Source organism: Notolepis coatsorum, assembly GCF_963971535.1.
Source record: "Notolepis coatsorum genome assembly, chromosome: 13".
In the NCBI taxonomy this organism is placed as follows: domain Eukaryota; kingdom Metazoa; phylum Chordata; class Actinopteri; order Aulopiformes; family Paralepididae; genus Notolepis; species Notolepis coatsorum.
In genome coordinates this window covers 37,148,199-37,168,825 of record NC_140177.1, presented here as the reverse complement: position 1 = coordinate 37,168,825, position 20,627 = coordinate 37,148,199, and the positions used below count along the sequence as shown (strand labels likewise).

The following is a 20,627-nucleotide window of genomic DNA, read 5'->3' as shown; positions in this document are numbered from 1 at the left end:
CACTATTGTACATGCTATCAAGCAGAGTTATATGGGTTATATGCAGGTGTATAGTGTAAGGACAGGTATATTCAGACAAATATGTATATATATTAATGTTTGATTCTTATACGTTTCGTATACTTTATTACATCACCAGAAATGAGAAATGAGGATGTTCACTAGATCCTGGAGTGTAAAATAATTAAGAGTGACTAGATCCTGGAGTTTAAATTAATTAAGAGTGATAGATCCTGGAGTTTAAATTCATTAAGAGTGACAAGATCCTGGAGTTTAAGTTCATTAACCTGTGTTAAGAGTGACTAGATCCTGGAGTTTAAGTTCATTAAGAGTGACTAAATCCTGGAGTTTAAATTAATTAAGAGTGACTATTGATTGATTGAATTGATTGAAAACTTTATTAACAGATTGCAGAATGGGTACAATACAGTACAGCTCAATACACACAATTGTTAAGGGGATGCAGACCAGAGAAAGACTTTCGTCTTGTTTCCACCAGGGTCCCCCCTAGATCCTGGAGTTTAAGTTCATTAACCTGTGTTAAGAGTGACTAGATCCTGGAGTTTAAGTTCATTAACCTGTGTTAAGAGTGACTAGATCCTGGAGTTTAAGTTCATTAAGAGTGACTAGATCCTGGAGTTTAAATTAATTAAGAGTGACTAGATCCTGGAGTTTAAGTTCATTAACATGTGTTAAGAGTGACTAGATCCTGGAGTTTAAGTTCATTAACCTGTGTTAAGAGTGACTAGATCCTGGAGTTTAAGTTCATTAACCTGTGTTAAGAGTGACTAGATCCTGGAGTTTAAGTTCATTAAGAGTGACTAGATCCTGGAGTTTAAATTAATTAAGAGTGACTATAGATCCTGGAGTTTATGTTCATTAAGAGTGACTAGATCCTGGAGTTTAAGTTAATTTAGAGTGACTAGATCCTGGAGTTTAAGATAATTAAAAGTGACTAGATCCGGGAGTTTAAGATAATTAAAAGTGCCTAGATCCTGGAGTTTAAGTTAATTAACCTGTGTTAAGAGTGACTAGATCCTGGAGTTTAAGTTCATTAACCTGTGTTAAGAGTGACTAGATCCTGGAGTTTATGTTCATTAACCTGTGTTAAGAGTGACTAGATCCTGGAGTTTAAGTTCATTAAGAGTGACTAGATCCTGGAGTTTAAATTAATTAAGAGTGACTATAGATCCTGGAGTTTATGTTCATTAAGAGTGACTAGATCCTGGAGTTTAAGTTAATTTAGAGTGACTAGATCCTGGAGTTTAAGATAATTAAAAGTGACTAGATCCGGGAGTTTAAGATAATTAAAAGTGCCTAGATCCTGGAGTTTAAGTTAATTAACCTGTGTTAAGAGTGACTAGATCCTGGAGTTTAAGTTCATTAACCTGTGTTAAGAGTGACTAGATCCTGGAGTTTATGTTCATTAAGAGTGACTAGATCCTGGAGTTTAAATTAATTAAGAGTGGCTAGATCCTGGAGTTTAAGTTCATTAAGAGTGACAAGATCAGTGACTAGATCCTGGAGTTTAAGTTAATTTAGAGTGACTAGATCCTGGAGTTTAAGTTAATTTAGAGTGACTAGATCCTGGAGTTTAAGATAATTAAAAGTGCCTAGATCCTGGAGTTTAAGATAATTAAAAATGACTAGATCCGGGAGTTTAAAGGGGAACTATTTTACTATTTCTTTCACTATTTGGGCACTTTTACACAATTCCTGTGAGTTTATGGAACACCTCTGTAATTTTTTTTTTAATTCATTGTTTTGTATTTCTAATCAAGTCCTCAAAAACAGCATTTTTCTACCTCAAGATCTTAAGCCGTTTTGAGCCTGGGCACCAACCACAATGGTAAACCACTGCCTCGCCTGAACATTAACATGCAGCGGTGTCTCTCTGACATCACAAATCAGCACATTTTCAGATGACTCAGTTCAGTGAGGGTGAATATTGTGAGAGGAGAATTGGAAGAATGCGCCAATATGAGAATTAGAGACATAGATCATATTAATATAAGTCCACATAGCTAGGAAACAATGCTAAACACTGAAAAAGGCCATTTATAAGATAGTTCCCCTTTAAGTTAATTAAAAGTGACTATCCTGGAGTTTACGTTCATTTTACAGACTATTTCATGCAGATGGTGCAGAAAACATAAAGGCCTTCTTTCCTAATTCAGTCCATACTCTAGGAACAGTCATCAGTATAGTGTATAGTGTATAGTGTATATTGTATAGTGCATAGTGTATAGTGTCCTGAGACCGTAACCCATATTTGCCCTGTTTTCTGGTAAGACATGCAGTGTTTGAATGACAGGCTAACGCTTAAACAGAGGTGTCTCGTGTCTTTTGGGGGGAGCAACAACATCACAACACGCCACTCAAACGCTGACCTATTGGCCTAATATTATATATTATCAACACATTAACACAATTAAATATTACACATTGATTAGGCCTATCATTCGTTCATTCACTAAGGAACCTTTTACATTTATTTGTCCCATTGCTGTGCTCTGTTGCCTATACAGTATACTCAATTTATACCTACCTACTGTAATAATAACTACCTACCTCTAGTCTACCCATATAACTCTTCTTGATAGCATGTACAATAGTGCTGTATACCGTATATATACATTTATATATTTATATTTACCGCATATATATATATACATATCTGTCTCAATATACCTGCATAATCCTTCTATACACCTACTTATACACCTGCATATAACCCATATAACACTGTATGATAGCATGTACAATAGTGCTGTATATACTGTATATATATTTATATTTACAGCATATGTGTATATATATATATATATATATATATATACATATGCTGTAAATATAAATATACATACAGTATATATATATACATATGCTGTAAATATAAATATATATACAGTATATACAGCACTATTGTACATGCTATCATATATATATCCACCGTATATATATATATAGATATCCATATCTGTCTGAATATACCTGCTATCATCCTTCTATATACTTACCTATACACTTGAATATAACCCATATAACACTGTATGATAGCATGTACAATAATGATGTATATATACCGTATTATATATATTTATTCTTACCGAAAGTATATATATATAATATATACATATATTATGTATTATAAAATAAAAATAAACAATGGCACTATAACCCCTCGCCCATTGGTGAAATGAACCGTCAGTCAATCTAGGAGGGAGGTGTGGGCGTGGCCATAGTGGGAGCAACCAGAGCTGTCAACGAGCAGAGAACAGTTGAAATATTATCCTGGGCGGACAAAAACAATTGTATTTTACTTATTTGGAAACCAGTGTAACAGAACAGGGACCCCAGAAACACCCAGCGACGTTAAAGTTCACAACATCCCGGGACGTACTTCAGCCACTGGGAACGGAAACTTCTTGTTTTATTTATTGAGAGCGTTTCTTGTTTTGCTGCTAACGTTAGCGAGCCTGTTAGCTCTCTGGCTTGGTTTAGTTTTGTTGACAAACTGTCCAGCTAGCTTTGAGCTCACCGAGTCAACACGTTGAGCTCTTGATGGATGCTTCCAGCGAGATGGGACTCTGAATTGCATCTTGCTGAAACACATCTTCGTGAACAAGAAGCAGGTGAGAAAACGAAACTTTATAACGCTAAAAACGCCAACTGGGTTGCTGCAATGGTTCTGTTTACATTCTCGCTGTGCCCTGCAGCGATGCCACTGTTGCATTGTTGCATTTTCAATTAGATGTTGAAGGAATCCTATGAGACACTCATGCATTTAGCAGATGGACCTGTTATATAGCCTCATTTAAATGTCTCAGGATTGTTGTCTCGTTCACCTGCTTCTTGCATAGTTGGAAGAAAGTTCTCAGGGCTGCTGTCCCATAGCGTCTGCCTTGCCCCATACCACTAGTTCATTATTTAAAAATCCTTGAGGAATGTCAGGTATGCCTTCAGCTCAAATGTCTTGGCAGTTTACCAACAGATTTGTGGTCAGATAAGATTGAGTTTTGATGAATGTGACCTTGCTTTGGTATCTGTTAAACATTGCTGTGTGGTATTCAGGGCGGTTTCTGTCGCCTACCTAGATATCCTTCTACATTATAATATAACCTCTTACATTTACATTTACATTTAGTCATTTAGCTGACGCTTTTATCCAAAGCGACTTACAAGTTCTGTGCGACAAGACAGCAAGAAGGGTATAACTCTATCAGCTGAGTAACAATGTTCATCAAAGTGTTGCGTGTTACAGTGTAGGTTAGTTTATTAGGACAAGTGCATGACATTAAGGTTAGTCGGGGTTAGATTTTTTTTTTTTTTTTTTTTTTTTTATCATTTCAGATAATGGTTGAAGAAGTGAGTCTTTAGTCGACGGCGAAAGATTGGACGGGATTCGGCTGTCCTAACTGGGATGGGTAGTTCATTCCACCATTGTGGGGCAAGGACTGAGAATAGGCGGCTTCTCTTTGATGACCCTCCGGGAGCTTGGATAGGAGTAGATCTGAGGCGGCCAGAAGACGCAGAGCGTAGGGGTCTTGAGGGTGTGTAGTTAGAGACCATTGACCGGAGGTAGGCGGGAGCGGTTCCCTTTGCCGCACGGTATGCTAGGTCGAGGGCCTTGAAGCGGATACGTGCAGCAATGGGGAGCCAGTGCAGGTCCCTAAGAAGTGGGGTGACATGGGCTGACTTCGGTAGGTTTGAGATCAGGCGGGCCGCTGCATTTTGAATGAGTTGAAGAGGCTTGGTGGCAGTGGCCGGGAGGCCAGCTAGCAGTGCGTTGCAGTAGTCGAGGCGGGAGATGACTGTTGATTGGACGAGGAGTTGGGTGGCTTCTTTTGTCAGGAAGGGGCGTATCCTTCTGACGTTGCTCAGGAGGAATCTGCAGGTTCTGGTTGTCGCTGCGATGTGAGCAGAGAAGTTCAACTGGTCGTCGAGGACAACACCAAGGTTCTTGGCGGTCGGCGACGCGGTCACAGCTGCATTCTCGACTGTGATGGAGAGGTCGGTCAGGGGGGAGGATTTGGCCGGCAGGTGGAGCAATTCTGTTTTGCTTAGGTTCAGTTTGAGGTGGTTGGTCGTCATCCAGGCGGAGATGTCGGACAGACAGGCCGAGATCCGCTCAGAGACGTGGATATCTGAGGGAGGGAAGGAGAGGAAGAGTTGAGTATCATCGGCATAACAATGATATGAGAAGCCATGAGATGTGATAATGTTACCCAGTGATTTAGTGTAGAGGGAGAAGAGAAGGGGTCCTAGGACCGAGCCCTGGGGGACACCCGTCCGGAGGGGGCGGGTGGCCGACAGAGTCCCTCTCCATGACACTTGGTAGGAGCGGTCATTGAGGTATGATGTCAGCCATGTCAGCGCAGATCCAGCCACTCCCATTCCTGCGAGGGCCGCGAGGAGGATCTGATGGTTGACTGTGTCGAAGGCTGCAGATAGATCTAGGAGAATCAGGACAGAGGAGAGGCCTTTCGCTTTTGCTAAGTGAAGTGCCTCTGTGACCGCAATGAGGGCCGTTTCTGTGGAGTGGCCAGTCCGGAAGCCAGACTGATTGGGGTCTAGGAGGTCATTCTGTAAGAGATAAGCAGTAAGTTGGTTGGATACAGCACGTTCAAGTGTTTTAGAAAGGAAGGAGAGAAGAGAGACAGGGCGATAGTTGGCTATGACGGTGGGGTTCAGGGTTGGTTTTTTTATGAGGGGCGTGACTCTGGCTTGTTTTAGGGAGGTGGGGACCACCCCCGAGTTGAGTGAGGAGTTGATGGTTGCAGTTAGGAATGGGAGGATGTCCGGTGCTATGGTCTGGAGGAGTGGGGAGGGTAGCTGGTCCAGCTGGCATGTAGTCGGACGGTTCGACGTTACCAGTGTCAGGGTCTCGGCTTCTGTAATGGGAGAGAAAGATGACAGAGTGAAGGATGAGGTTCTCGATTCAGCGTTTGGAATGGGTGGGGGTTGGGAGAAGGAGCTGCGGATGTTCTCCACTTTTTCCTCAAAGAAGATCGCAAAGTCTTCGGCAGAAAAAGATGAGGGAGGAGGAGGTGGGGGGGGAGTGAGGAGGGAGGACATGGTAGCATGCAGTTTGCGAAGATTCTTGGCAGAGGCCTCGATCCTATGGTGAAAGAAAGAAGCTTTGGCATTAGTAATGGTTTTGGAGAATGTTAACAAGAGGTTGTGATATGTGTCGATGTCAGCAGTGAGGCGTGACTTTCTATACTTCCTCTCAGCCGCTCTCAGGACCTGCACCTCTTGTCTCTTGAAGGTGCAGCTTGTATTCGGGCATGTCACGATCAAAGCCTAATCGAGTGAATCACACAGCCTAAATAGTTTAATAATAATAATAATAATAACAATAGTCATTATAATAAACTTTATTTGTATAGCAGCAGCGTTTAGCCCAAATTCACCTCGATTTCAGTGTATTATGATTTCGGTGTACATTTTAAACTTAAATTAAAATGTTTAATGATCAGTTTTTTTTAATTTTTTGGATGAAAATGAACCGATGCACAGATTATTCAATGTTGAATGAATGTTGTTAGTAGCAGCTCTTGTCGATCTGTTTGATTTATTGCGGAAACATAACTCTGTGGACTCTCACATTTACATTTAGTCATTTAGCTGACGCTTTTATCCAAAGCGACTCACAAGTTTTGTACATCATCAGCAGGAAGGGTACAACTCTTTCAGCTGAGTAACAATGTTCATCAAGTGTTGAGTGCTACAGTGTAGGTTAGTATATTAGGACAAGTGCATGACAGTAAGGTTGGTTAGGGTTAGAGTTTTTATTCATTTTTTATTTCAGATAATGATTGAAGAAGTGCATCTTTAGTCAACGGCGAAAGATTGGACGGGTTTCGGCTGTCCTAACTGTGTGGGTAGTTCATTCCACCATTGTGGGGCAAGGATGACCCTCCCGGAGCTCAGGGGTGGGTCTGAGGCGGCCAGAGGATGCAGAGCGTACTAGTAGGGGTCTTGAGGGTGTGTAGTTGGAGACCATTGACCGGAGGTAGGCGGGAGGCGTTCCCTTTGCTGCACGATATGCCAGGTCGAGGGCCTTGAAGCAGATTCGAGCGGCCATGGGGAGCCAGTGGATTGATTGATTGATTGATTGAAAACTTTATTAACAGATTGCAGAATGGGTAAAGTACAGTACAGGTGCAGGTCCCTGAGAAGTGGGGTGACATGGGCTGACTTCGGTAGGTTTGAGATCAGGCGGGCCTCTGAATGAGGTGAAGTAAAGAGGCTTGTTGGAAGGCCAGCAAGCAGTGCATTTAAGTGTATTTAAAAGAGTCTTCATTTTGACTCAGTCATTCTAACTGAAGTGTGATTAATACATGAATCACTTCAACCAACGTTGTTGTTATCTGACCACTTTTCCTGTTTGTTATTATGTCCCGTCTGTGTCATATGTCTGCATGTTTATATGCACGTTTCTTCACCTCCTGCACATCATTATCCTTTTAAATCACACACACAAATGTATTGTTTCATTTGTAAGTGTATAGCTAAACTAAACTAGCCTACTGAACTGAACTGAAACTGAATTGAACTGAACTGAAATGGCTTATGGAGAATGTAGAAACATAGAGGGCGGTGGTAGCTCAGCAGTAGCAAAACGTTCGTTTCTTATGTCTATTCTTCCTAAGAACGTCCCTAGATGTCTAGGTGTTTTACTACGACTGCCCTCTGCTCAACACATTCTTAAAGGGGAATGCCACCTAAGAATTCACGTAATGTCCTTCCTGTGTCTCAGGACAGTTCAGTCGGTATGTTCTTCCTGTGCCCGAGACAGTTCAGACATTATTTGTGAAGACGCACCACTAGGAATTTAACGTTGACCAATAGTTGTTGTACTTTGTTGACCTGATAGATTAGTTAATTTAACCAAAATGATGACCTCTTTAATTCAGAGATGCTTTCAGCCAGGGAATAATCCATTCAGCATAGATCAGTAACAAGATCAGTAAACAATTAACAAAGTCTTGGTTGACTGAGAAGCGATTAATTGACTAATTAACTAAGAGGGGACAGCCCTAGAAACACAGTAAGACACAACACACAGCACAAATCACACTGATATACTGTATAGTAGTAGGTGATGATAGTGAACATATACCTAGCTGGTGATAGTAAACATGCACCTAGCTGGTGATAATACCTAGCTAGCTGATGATAGTGAACATATACCTAGCTGGTGGTGATAGTGATTTTCTGATGAGCAGTACTGGGGCGATATGAATAAAGGTTCTGCAAGCTTTTGTGTTTTCTTATTTTTAGTAAGTACAATAAGGAGAGCTGGTTAGAGAGAGAGAGAAGAGACTATCAGAGAGCTGGTTAAAGAGAGAAGAGACTATCAGAGAGCTGGTTAAAGAGAGAAGAGACTACCAGAGAGCTGGTTAGAGAGAGAGAAGAGACTACCAGAGAGCTGGTTAGAGAGACTACCAGAGAGCTGGTTAGAGAGAGAAGAGACTACCAGAGAGCTGGTTAGAGAGACTACCAGAGAGCTGGTTAGAGAGAGAAGAGACTAGCAGAGAGCTGGTTAGAGAGACTAGCAGAGAGCTGGTTAGAGAGAGAAGAGACCACCAGAGAGCTGGTTAGAGAGACTAGCAGAGAGCTGGTTAGAGAGAGATGAGACCACCAGAGAGCTGGTTAGAGAGAGAAGAGACTAGCAGAGAGCTGGTTAGAGAGACTACCAGAGAGCTGGTTAGAGAGAGAAGAGACTACCAGAGAGCTGGTTAGAGAGAGAAGAGACTACCAGAGAGCTGGTTAGAGAGACTACCAGAGAGCTGGTTAGAGAGAGAAGAGACTACCAGAGAGCTGGTTAGAGAGAGAAGAGACTACCAGAGAGCTGGTTAGAGAGACTAGCAGAGAGCTGGTTAGAGAGAGAAGAGACTACCAGAGAGCTGGTTAGAGAGACTACCAGAGAGCTGGTTAGAGAGACTACCAGAGAGCTGGTTAGAGAGAGAAGAGACCACCAGAGAGCTGGTTAGAGAGACTAGCAGAGAGCTGGTTAGAGAGACTAGCAGAGAGCTGGTTAGAGAGAGAAGAGACTAGCAGAGAGCTGGTTAGAGAGACTAGCAGAGAGCTGGTTAGAGAGAGAAGAGACTACCAGAGAGCTGGTTAGAGAGACTACCAGAGAGCTGGTTAGAGAGAGAAGAGACCACCAGAGAGCTGGTTAGAGAGAGAAGAGACTACCAGAGAGCTGGTTAGAGAGACTACCAGAGAGCTGGTTAGAGAGAGAAGAGACCACCAGAGAGCTGGTTAGAGAGACTAGCAGAGAGCTGGTTAGAGAGACTAGCAGAGAGCTGGTTAGAGAGAGAAGAGACCACCAGATAGCTGGTTAGCGAGAGGAGGAAGGATGGAGAGAACTGCAAAGAAGAATGAAAATAAAGTTATGATGGGAAACTTATTCTCCCTCTCTTCTCTCTCTCTCTCTCTCTCTCTCTCTCTCTCACACCAACCCCCCTCTTTCTCTAGCAGGCAGCCTATCATCACACAGTCACTTAGAGTTGATTTACTATTGACATTCTCTATTAGCCTGTAATCCACTGTGCACAGCTGGATGTTGTACGGGCCCCTAAACCAGCCCCTAAAGCACCGCTCAGAGACTTGGCCACAGGCTACTTTGGGGACGTCCCATCTGTTTTGCTGTGGAGGGAGAGGCCACATTTTACAGACTGAGAAAGTCTGCCCTCTAAATACAAATGCCTCCACTTTTACACACTCTCTTTTAGGGTGGTGCTCTAGACTCCAGCCTCTGGAAACACAAGGCAGCAGTGGATGAAACAAACAGGCCACATGGTGCAGAATCTATTTGCAGGCTTGTCTGACGGCCACTATCAGTCTGCATGGAAAACTCATCATACGACAGCTTATGGACCCTTGATTATCTTTCAGATTATCTGTCTGAATATACTTGCATATAATCCTTCTGTATACCTACTTATACACCTGCATATAACCCATATAACTCTGTATAATAGCATACAATAATGCTATACCGTATATACTGTGTGTGTACACTACAGGTATGTAAAAAGGATTATATGCAGGTATGTACAGACAAATGTGGATATATATATATATATATATATATATATATATATATATATATATATATATATCCACATTTGTCTGTACATACCTGCATATAATCCTTTTTACATACCTGTAGTGTAGATACTATATCTACATCTGTACATATCTCTAACCGACTCTTACTAGTTACACTGCTGGCCAGTACGACTTACTACCATAGTGTCTTTATTTATACCTGTATCACTGTACTTTCATTGTACTGTACTTGTGCTGCATGATGAAAATACATATTTGAATCTAATCGAATTAGAAACGTATAAAAAAAATTTATGGAAAAGGAAATTCCATTGATCTAAAGGCTGATTGCGTTGCGTATGTATGGGATCTGTATTGATCCATAATGTAAGCCTATCCATATGAACTAACCTATTGTGCTTTCTAGGGCGGTCTTAAATACTTCGAAGCTTCGTTCGATGGGCATGGGATTAGAATATGAAAATAAAATTCGATTATAGAAAAAAAGGAATAAAAAAAATATATATATTTAATTTTTTTGCAAAATCAACTCTGCCTCTCTTTGTTAACTACAACAAGCAATGCTGTTTGATGTTTGTTATTTAAAATGAGGTCGGACTCGGCACTGACAGATTTGTGTTCATTGTGCTGCTTTTATAAAGCCTCAAATGACGGCTTAGGGTGCTTTCACACCAGAGCTGTTTGGTCTGGACTATCGGACCAGAGTTCATTTTCTCGGATAGTCCGCTTTTTTTGGGTGGTGTGAATGCGCAGTCGAACTCTGGTGCGGACCAAACACGCAAACTCTGGTCCGCCTGAAAACGTAGGTCTCGGTTCGCTTCATCGGACCAAACGCGGACCAAATATAGGAAGTGACCTGATAAACTGTGCATCTTGATGAAGAAACAAAACAAACACCGTGGTAAACATGTCTCGTGGGCGAATGACGAGGTGAAAGAAAGCCCTGATAGAAATATGAGCAGAAGACCTACTTGTGGGCACTCATAAAAACAATGCGGTGTACAAGTTGTTTAGCGAGAGGATGGTGGTAATGGGCTTCAATAGAACTAGGGGTGCACCGATATATCGGTCGGGTATCGGTATCGGCCGATAAGCTCAAATGTGCCGATGGCAGTAGCCGATAAATATCCATCAATTTGTGTCGCGTCAATCTGGTCCACAGACACGTTCAAACTTTGAAAAAAGTTTCAGTCAAGCGACCTGCACAACGCCGCCCCCACACACACGCTACTGCATCAAAGTTACTTATGATTAACAAATGCATTCCTTTTGTGGCATTAATGTTATATAGTTGTTACACGTTCAATAGCATCAGCATATTATTTACCCGACCATAGCAAGCATTACTCATTCATATCTCTCACTTCCTTCCTTTGCTCCGAGAGCCCATACTGAATTGTACCCATTCTGCAATCTGTTAATAAAGTTTTCAATCAGACAAATGTATAGAAAAGCTTTTATTATAACATTTGTTGCAGTAAAATCATTATGCCTCGTTTAGTACTCCTGCGGAGCACTGGTAATCTACTCGTGGGCCGCGGGGAGCTAACTTTATTAGCTTTGTTGTTGAGCTCTCGTCAAAATCAATGGCGGACTTCCCGGAAGTAAAAAACGAATAAGCGCTTGCCGATTGGTGGTAAGAACAGCAGGAGGTGGGTGCTAGCGGTGTGACGTAATTGCAGAATCGACTGTCAATCAAAATGGTTCTGTTGTACCTGACACGACACATGCATTGCAAACTCAGATTATGGAGATATTACTGGAGAACATGGAGCTTTGTTTGAGAGATACAGTGAGTGCTGTCTCTTAAACTCTTACAACTCATAAACTTTTTTGTTTTTTTTAGTCAAGTTAGTCTGTTGAAGATGAAAGCCAGTGGGTATTGTATGACTCAGACTTCAGCAATAATCATGAGCATTAAATGCGGACAGAAATGCGGGAACGTTTTGATTATATTTAAAAGGCGTTGACATTGAATCTAAATCTATAGTTTATTATCCGTGGCTGTCAGACTCATTGGTTGCTTGTAATGTGGGATAGACTGGTCTATCAAGAGAGAGATAGACCGGTCTATTAAAAATAATTAATTAACTGGGAACAATTTAAATAAATAATGTTAGTTGGAGATGATTTGTGTGTGCTAATTAATTCAGTCATAGCCCCTTTCGTGACTGATGCAAGCCTTGCATTCAGTCACGAAAGGGGCTAAGGCAGTCAATGAGTTGTGCTCTCTCTCTCTATAGACCGGTCTATCTCTCTCTCTCTCGATAGACTCATTGGTTGTGTGTATATAGGATAGACCGGTCTATCCTACATTCCACTTGTGACGGAGACAGACTTTCAACCTTCATTGGGAAAAATAAATAATATGTTTAATAATAAGTAAGACAACGGATCCGTTTAACGAATTCCATATAAATCTATAGTTTATTATCCGTGGCCGTCAGATAGACGGCCAGTGTCAGTTATGACCTGGCTGGACGTTATACTTGACACAAGAAGACCCACATCCAGCCCGAAACACATCTTTGAGTCTTTCGAAGATGAGAGACCCATCAGAAGGCATCACACCGGTTCCTGACAGGGAGCGAGTGAGCGAACTAGAGACGAAATCGCGCGCGACACTGTCCTGATATGAGGCGGCGCGTGTCCGAGTGTGTCTGTGTGTGTGTGTGTGTTACCTGGAAGCACACGTGGGGGGGGCCTGCGATTCTTGACCAATAAAGAGTGTTTAGGGGCGGGACTCGGCCGCGTAATCGCTCAACTAGAGACACAGCGAGCGAATATCTGAGGGGTGGACGACATCGCTGCTCAGTTCGCTGTCGCTCGCGGCAGGTAAGGATAGTCTGATTGAAACAAATACATTTTAATCATTTTCGCAATCACGCTCGCTCGCGTCGCTCCCTGTCAGGAAGGGGTGTCACCAGCACCGCCTCCGGCTCGCAGTCACACACACACACACACACATGCACACACACGTTAGGGCTTGCAGTCACGCACACACATTTCCACTCTCTATTGTGTCCAATAGACGAGCGCCCTTTTCGACCGCGTGACATTGTTCAGAAAGTTTGGTGCGCTTGACAAATTGCAATGTGAATGCAGACGAACCAAATGAAGAATGCAACAATGTTGCAACTTCACCCCCAGAACCGCACAGAGTCCGCACCGAGTCCACCAAAACTATATGTGACAAAATTCCATGAAAGCAAAGTGTTTCGTTTGTCTAAGATTTAAAAAGGTTTAAACTTTACAGCACTGACAAAGTTGAACAAAGTGCTGTACAAGTCCCACAACATAAAAAAGAAAATGTAAATTATAATTTTTATTTATTTTTATTTCGAAGCTTCGAATTAAAATCGAATCTCGGCCCCGAAGCTTCGAATTCCAAAACAAATTCGAAGGTCAGCCCTAGTGCTTTCACACTGATATTAGGAGGTCACCAATAACACCAAGCCAACTGTTTCTAGTTAATTTTGTTGCACTGGCACCTCAAGATTAACAATTACGTTGCAATGGCTCCTCATGACATTGCACTGGCACCTCAAGATTAACAGTTACGTTGCACTGGCTCCTCATGATTACATTGCACTGGCACCTCATGGTTAACAGTTACGTTGCACTGACATCTTGTGATTAATGATTACGTGTTACACTGGCATCTTATGATTAACACTTCTGGATTGTATGGCATTGGCTGTTATTGTTAAGCTCCTAATGGCCTTGTCACCATTAGCTATGATCAGTCTGGCTGGGGCTAGTCATGGTCTAGCATGGTATGGTATGGTTGGGTTTGTATCTCCATTAGCTATGTTCAGCCTGGCTGGGGCTAGCCATGGTCTAGCATGGTATGGTTGGGTTCAGGGCACGAAATTAGAGCCCGCCACCCGCCAATGGCGGGCATATTTTAGGTTTGGCGACTAACAATGAGAGTAGGGCTGGGCGAGATAACGATAACTATCTAGGGATGCACAATATTGATTTTTTGACACCGATATCGATACCGATAACTTTATGCTCCTCAAGCCGATAACCGATATTTATTGTATTATAATTTTTTTTTAAATGTATATATATATATATATATATTTTTTATCTTTTTTTTTTTTTTTTTTTTTTTTAGTATTTATAAGCTCCGACGTCATCGGTACTGCTATCGGTACTCGAGAAATTATGGAGTTTTTTGTTTAGGAATTTAAACGTCGCAAACTAATCTTGTTGGCCGTTGTCTATATCTCTCCTGCCTCGGTGTCTCTGCCTGAGCGGGCTGTGCTGTGCTCTCTCCTCTCTTCCCCTCCCACACACACACACTCACTCTCACACACACACACACACACACACATACACACACACACTGGTGCCGCTGCTGCCGAGTACAGACAGCTCTGCTCTCATAATGGCGGACAGAACGAAACATTCAAAAGTCTGGGTCTATTTTACTAAAGTCGATGCTGACAACGCTCGTTGCCACAAGTGCAACAAGACTTTGCCAGTAATGTATAAGCGCTGGTACTTGTCAATGTGGCTGGCGGGGAGATAACGTTAGCTCCGAGTAGAGTAATGGCTGACAATCCGGAGGTAAATAAACGAACGAGAGCTTCTGATTGGTGGTAAGAAGAAGAGGCGGGTGCAAGCGGTGGGACTTAATTGGCAGATCGACTGTCTGCCTCCGAATGTAACGTGACTACGTCACAGCCAAGAAAGGGAGCGCTGGATTTGTGAAAAACTCCCTGTTCCTAAACCACACGCTATCAGTTTTACCACAGTACTGGCAAAACGGGAGGAGGCTATAATAAAAACAAGCGCCCTTCATCCAAATCCACCTACACCGGATTTCTTTTAACCAAAAAATGTATTACATATTATCGGAGCTATCAATAACGTTATCGGGATGATGTCATAATTGCTGATATCGGCCCGATAATTATCGTGCATCCCTATAACTATCGCGATAAATTATTTCCTCGAAATAAACATGAAACGTGGTCGCAAAGTTTCGATACATCGATTTTCCAAGCTTGGATATGAGCACGCACTAACAACCAATCAGTGAAGGAGATGGCCGAGAGCGAAGGAGACCCGGAAGGAGACCCAGAGGTAGGACTCACTCAACAACAAGGCTTGCTAGGCTAATTAGCTTGCACGGCGCTGTTTTATATATTTACGTGCCGAGTATGTGTGTGGCGTGAATTCTGAGGCCACGTTTATAGTAGTGTGGGGTATACAGTGGACGTCGTTTCAATATATTGTGGCGGAAGAGAGTATTTTAGTGTAATTTATTACATTGTCTCATGAGATACTCCGCTTGTCGGCTAACTGCTAACGTGCGCGGACTGATGACGACATCAACTCGACTCGAGACATTCGCTTAGAAACAACAGGCTGGCTAGGATAACTAGCTTGCACGGCGTTGTTTTATATATTTACGTGCCGAGTATGTGTGTGGCGTGAATTCTGAGGCCACGTTTATAGTAGTGTGGGGTATACAGTGGACGTCGTTTCAATATATTGTGGCGGAAGAGAGTATTTTAGTGTCATATTTATTACATTGTCATGAGATATTCCGCTTGTCGGCTAACTGCTAACGTGCGTGGACTGATGACGACATCAACTCGACTCGAGACATTCGCAGCAGCATAAGAAGTTAATTAAACTTGACAGACATTATATCAACGATAATTATCAATATCGAATTATATGAAAATAATTTTATAATTGTATCGCGATAACGTTTTTGGTCATATCGCCCAGCCCTAAATGAGAGGTCTGCCCGCCACCTGGCGTGTAGTTGATATCGATACTCTTATTTTGAAAATCCTGTGCAGGTCTCATTTCCGCCCCAAGCGCAGCTCCAGTCATAATATCGATGGCTCCGGCAGTTAGCAACGTTCGGTTCATATGATACTCTTATTTTGAAAAAAAAACTTTGTTTCTGCTCTGCTCTGCTTGCTTCTGCTCGTATCAACACAGAGACAGTCTGCTCTAGTCTATTGCGGACCTCTGTGAGCTAACGTTACTGTTTAAACAATGACCCAGTCAACTATTCACTTTTAGTTTTAATACATGAGGCATTGTCTAACGGTATATAGCTGGCTAGCTACTGATAGCTGCTGATATCAACAAATGCTCCAGCAATTATAGTCGAGTGCATAATACCTCCGTTGAAGTCCGTTCGCTCGGTAGGCAACGTTAGCTCACGTTAGCTCTATATGTCCCAGTAAACTAAATAGTTCACTGAGGCGTTGTCTTAACGTTATATAGCCGGCTAGCAGTAGCTACAGATAGCTCCTGATATCAATGTCTTATAACATAGATTCGATGCGTATTCTAGCTGAGGGCAAGGCATGCTGAATGTGATTTGACCAATAGGGTCCAGCTGCAGCGCTGGAGAATCCTGGCTGCATCTGGAGGCTACTAAGTATACACACAGACAGTGGAGCTGTTTGCAGATAGTGAGAAGTCACTTCAGAGAGAGAGAGTACAAATTTAACTCTGGCCTCTTTAAGTGTCTATTCTTCAACGTAATAACTTATCTACTTGAAATGTACTTAAAAAAATTTATATATGTGACCAGGGCACGAAATTAGAGCCCGCCAAGCGCCATTGGCGGTCAGATTTTACGTTTGGCGAGTGAGACTGAGAGGTCTGTCTGCCATGTGGCGGGCAATCAAATAGTCATGTGAAAACCGATCGAAAATCATGATCCAATTCTTAGCGGAGTTCTCACTCGCTGTCTCAGCACAGACATGCAGCGCACTGCTCCTCCTACTGCTCATCCCACTCCTCCCGCACCCATGTAAACAGAGGCTATTGCCTTGGACAGTCACCGTGACGTTAGTCTAGTCAGTGGGACCTCCGTGAGCTAACGTTGGCTACCGTTACAAAATGACCCAGTCAACTATTCACTTTTAGTTTAATACATGAGGCATTGTGTAACGTTATCCAGCCGGCTAGCTACTGATAGCTCCTGACATCAACAAATGCTCCAGCAATAGTCTAGTGCATAATACCTCCGTTGGCTAGGTAGCTCACGTTAGATCACGTTAGCTCACTAGTCACTACGAAATGTCCCAGTAAACTAAATAGTTCACTGAGGCGTTGTCTTAACGTTATCTAGCAGTAGCTACAGATAGCTCCTGATATCAATGTCTTATAACCAGTGTTGTGCTAGTTACTGAAAAATAGTAACTCAGTTACTTTACTAGTTACTTCATTTCAAAGTAACTTCGTTACTGTACTAGTTACTTACACCCAAAAGTAATGAGTTACTGTGAAAAGTAACTATTTAGTTATTTAAAAAAAAAAAAAAAAATAAAATTGCTCAAGTCCCATGCCCCATATACTCAAAATCGGTTGATCAACTTGACAGTTTCCATTCACATCACCGAACTCTGCTAAGCAATGTGGTCTAGAGCGTTTCATTATATATTCCCTCCCCGCTGTATGTATATTTCTCTCCCACCCACCCACCCCCTCCTAATGTACAGTCCCCTCCCCATCATATGTATATACTCTGTCAGGATCTAGGGGTAACAGTACTGTATATTTGAATACCGCTTATGTCACAAATGTATCAGTACTAAATACCTATATGTCCCTATGCCATAAATGTCATGTATGTTGTGTATGTCATAAATGTCTATATGAATTGAAAATGGGGGACCCTGATGGAAACAAGACAAACGTCTTTCTCAGGTCTGCATCCCCTTAACAATTGTATGTATTGAGCCGTACTGTATTGTACCCATTCTGCAATCTGTTAAATAAAGTTTTCATTCATTCATTCATTCATCCATTCATTAATTCATTCATAACCATCTTGCAGCGTTGTTATCAAAGCATTGCAACGTTAGAATAGTTAGGATATCAATTGTGCATGAAAGGACTATATTTATATTGTTTGATTAGTATTATGAGATTCCCTGGCAGATTTCGTACAGTCAAAATCCGTTGATCTTGAGTTTCAGTGAACACATTGCACTCACCGTCACCAGTCTGCGGTGGTCGAGATGTAACGTTAGTCCAGTTGACTCCAGCAGCCCTTCAAACATGTTCTTTATCTCGTTTCCATGTTGTATATTAATTATCTCTCCAAGTAGTTGCTAAATGGCTTGTTAGTTCGTTATTATTACTGCGTTCTTATTATGTAGATTCATAGCGAGCGTCCTCTTGTTGTTTACTGTAGAGAGCGCCTATTTCTTTCAGAACGTCAGTGGCCAATCAGAAGTGCGAAACCAGAATGAGGCTACGGAAAGAAATAATAATAATAATAATACTTCGTTTTATATAGCGCCTTTCAGTCTACAGTAAACAAAACAAACGCAGGCGAAATAAGGACGCTCGCTATGAATCTACATAAAAAGAACGCAGTAACGAACTAACAAACCATTCAGTAACGTAAGTAGCGTTACTGAATTTCAAAAGTAATGCGTTAGAGTACTAGTTGCGGCAAAAAGTAACTTCGTTTCTGTAACGCGTTACTTTGTAACGCGTTAGTCCCAACACTGCTTATAACTAGGGATGCACGTTGCACGATAATTATCGGGCCGATATCAGCAATTATGACGTCATCCCGATAAACTCGATAACGTTATTGATAGCTCCGATAACATATAATACATTTTTTGGTTAAAAGAAATCCGGTGTGGGTGGATTTGGATGAAGGGCGCTTGTTTTTATTATAGCCTCCTCCCGTTTTGCCAGTACTGTGGTAAAACTGATAGCGTGTGGTTTAGGAACAGGGAGTTTTTCACAAATCCAGCGCTCCCTTTCTTGGCTGTGACGTAGTCACGTTACATTCGGAGACAGACAGTCGATCTGCCAATTACGTCCCACGGCTTGCACCCACCTCTTCTTCTTACCACCAATCAGAAGCTCTCGTTCGTTTATTTACCTCCGGATTGTCAGCCATTACTCTACTCGGAGCTAACGTTATCTCCCCGCCAGCCACATTGACAAGTACCAGCGCTTATACATTACTGGCAAATGTCTTGTTGCACTTGTGGCAACGAGCGTTGTCAGCATCGACTTTAGTAAAATAGACCCAGACTTTTGAACATTTCGTTCTGTCCGCCATTATGAGAGCAGAGCTGTCTGTACTGAGTACTCGGCAGCGCAGCACCCGTGTCTGTGTGTGTGTGTGTGTGAGTGAGTGAGTGTGTGTGTGTGTGTGTGTGTGGGAGGGGAAGAGAGGAGAGAGCACAGCAGGCAGAGAGCACAGAGCTCCCAGCGTAGGCAGAGACACAGAGGCAGGAGAGATATAGACAACTGCCAACAAGATTAGTTTGCGACGTTTAAATTCCTCAAAATAAACCTCCATAATTTCTCGAGTACCGATAGCAGTACAGATGACGTCGGAGCTTATAAATACTAAAAAAAAAAAAAAAATTGATAAAAAAAGAAAAAATATATATATATATATATACACAGTTAAAAAAAATATTATAATACCATAAATATCGGCTTGAGGAGCATAAAGTTATCGGTATCGGTGTCAAAAAATCAATATCGTGCATCCCTACTTATAACATGCATATTCGAGCCCCTGGCTTCGCATGAGGGCATGCTGAATAGGGTCCAGCTGCAGCGCCGGAGAATCCTTGCATGCTGAATGTAGAGTATAGGGTCCAGCTGCAGCTCCGGAGAATCCTTGCTGGAGCTGGAGGGTACTCGAGTACACACAGACAGGAGCTGTTTGCAGATAGCGAGCATTTTGACTTGTTGCGTGGTGGCGATGTCTCGCAGATAATACAACTACAAGTATTAGTAATATATAATATATATATATATATTTTATAATAATAAAACATTTAAAAAAAAATTGGCTGGTAAGAAATATGCTTGGCGGGTAGATTTTTCTCATCTACCCGCCACTGGCCGGTGAGTCAAAAAGTTAATTTCGTGCCCTGGTTGGGTTTGTGTCTCCATTAGCTATGTGCATCCTAGCTGGGGCTAGCCATGGTATGGTATGGTATGGTTGGGTTTGTGTCTCTATTATAGTGTTCTCAAAAATATCAAAATATCGATACTGAATATTTAAAATGGTTTCGATACTCATTTCCAGAAGTATCGATACTTTCTGCAGTACCGATACCAGCTGGCTTGCTCCCGCAAGTTGTTGACAGACAGACGCACTGCCAGAGCACGCTTGCCCTTCCGCCTCCTCCTCCTCCTCAGAGACCGGCAACAGACACAAGCTGCTGCAGCCTCCTCCCCCTCACAGCCGGGAGCCCTGTCTTCAGTTTGTAAACAAAGCTATTATTAGCTAACGTTAGCTGTCGTTCCTCCGTTAGCTTATGCTAGCTAGCTGGCCACCGTTATAATTACTTCATGGAAACGGAGTAACGTCAAGCCGAGCCCACCCACACTACACCAGTACACGCATGAACTCGACACAACTACCCCGTTTCCAACGTTAGGTCGAGCGGAGCCCATCCTACACTAGTACACGCATGAACTCGACACAACGTTACCCCGCCTCCATGAAGTGTCCAATTAGCAGCAATGTTGTTGAAAATGTAACGTTAATAAATGCTCCGAGC

The 20,627-nt window shown here is 42.2% G+C and overlaps 1 protein-coding gene across 1 annotated transcript in view; it reads left to right on the top strand.

Moving 5' to 3' along the window:
• Positions 1-3,352: 3,352 nt before the first annotated feature.
• Positions 3,353-20,627, top strand: part of tesk2 (testis associated actin remodelling kinase 2) — a gene marked incomplete at its 3' end in the record, with an annotated part of 150,954 nt that continues 133,679 nt past the window's right edge. The window contains exon 1 of the mRNA XM_084327638.1: positions 3,353-3,635. The remainder of the gene's footprint in view (positions 3,636-20,627) is intronic.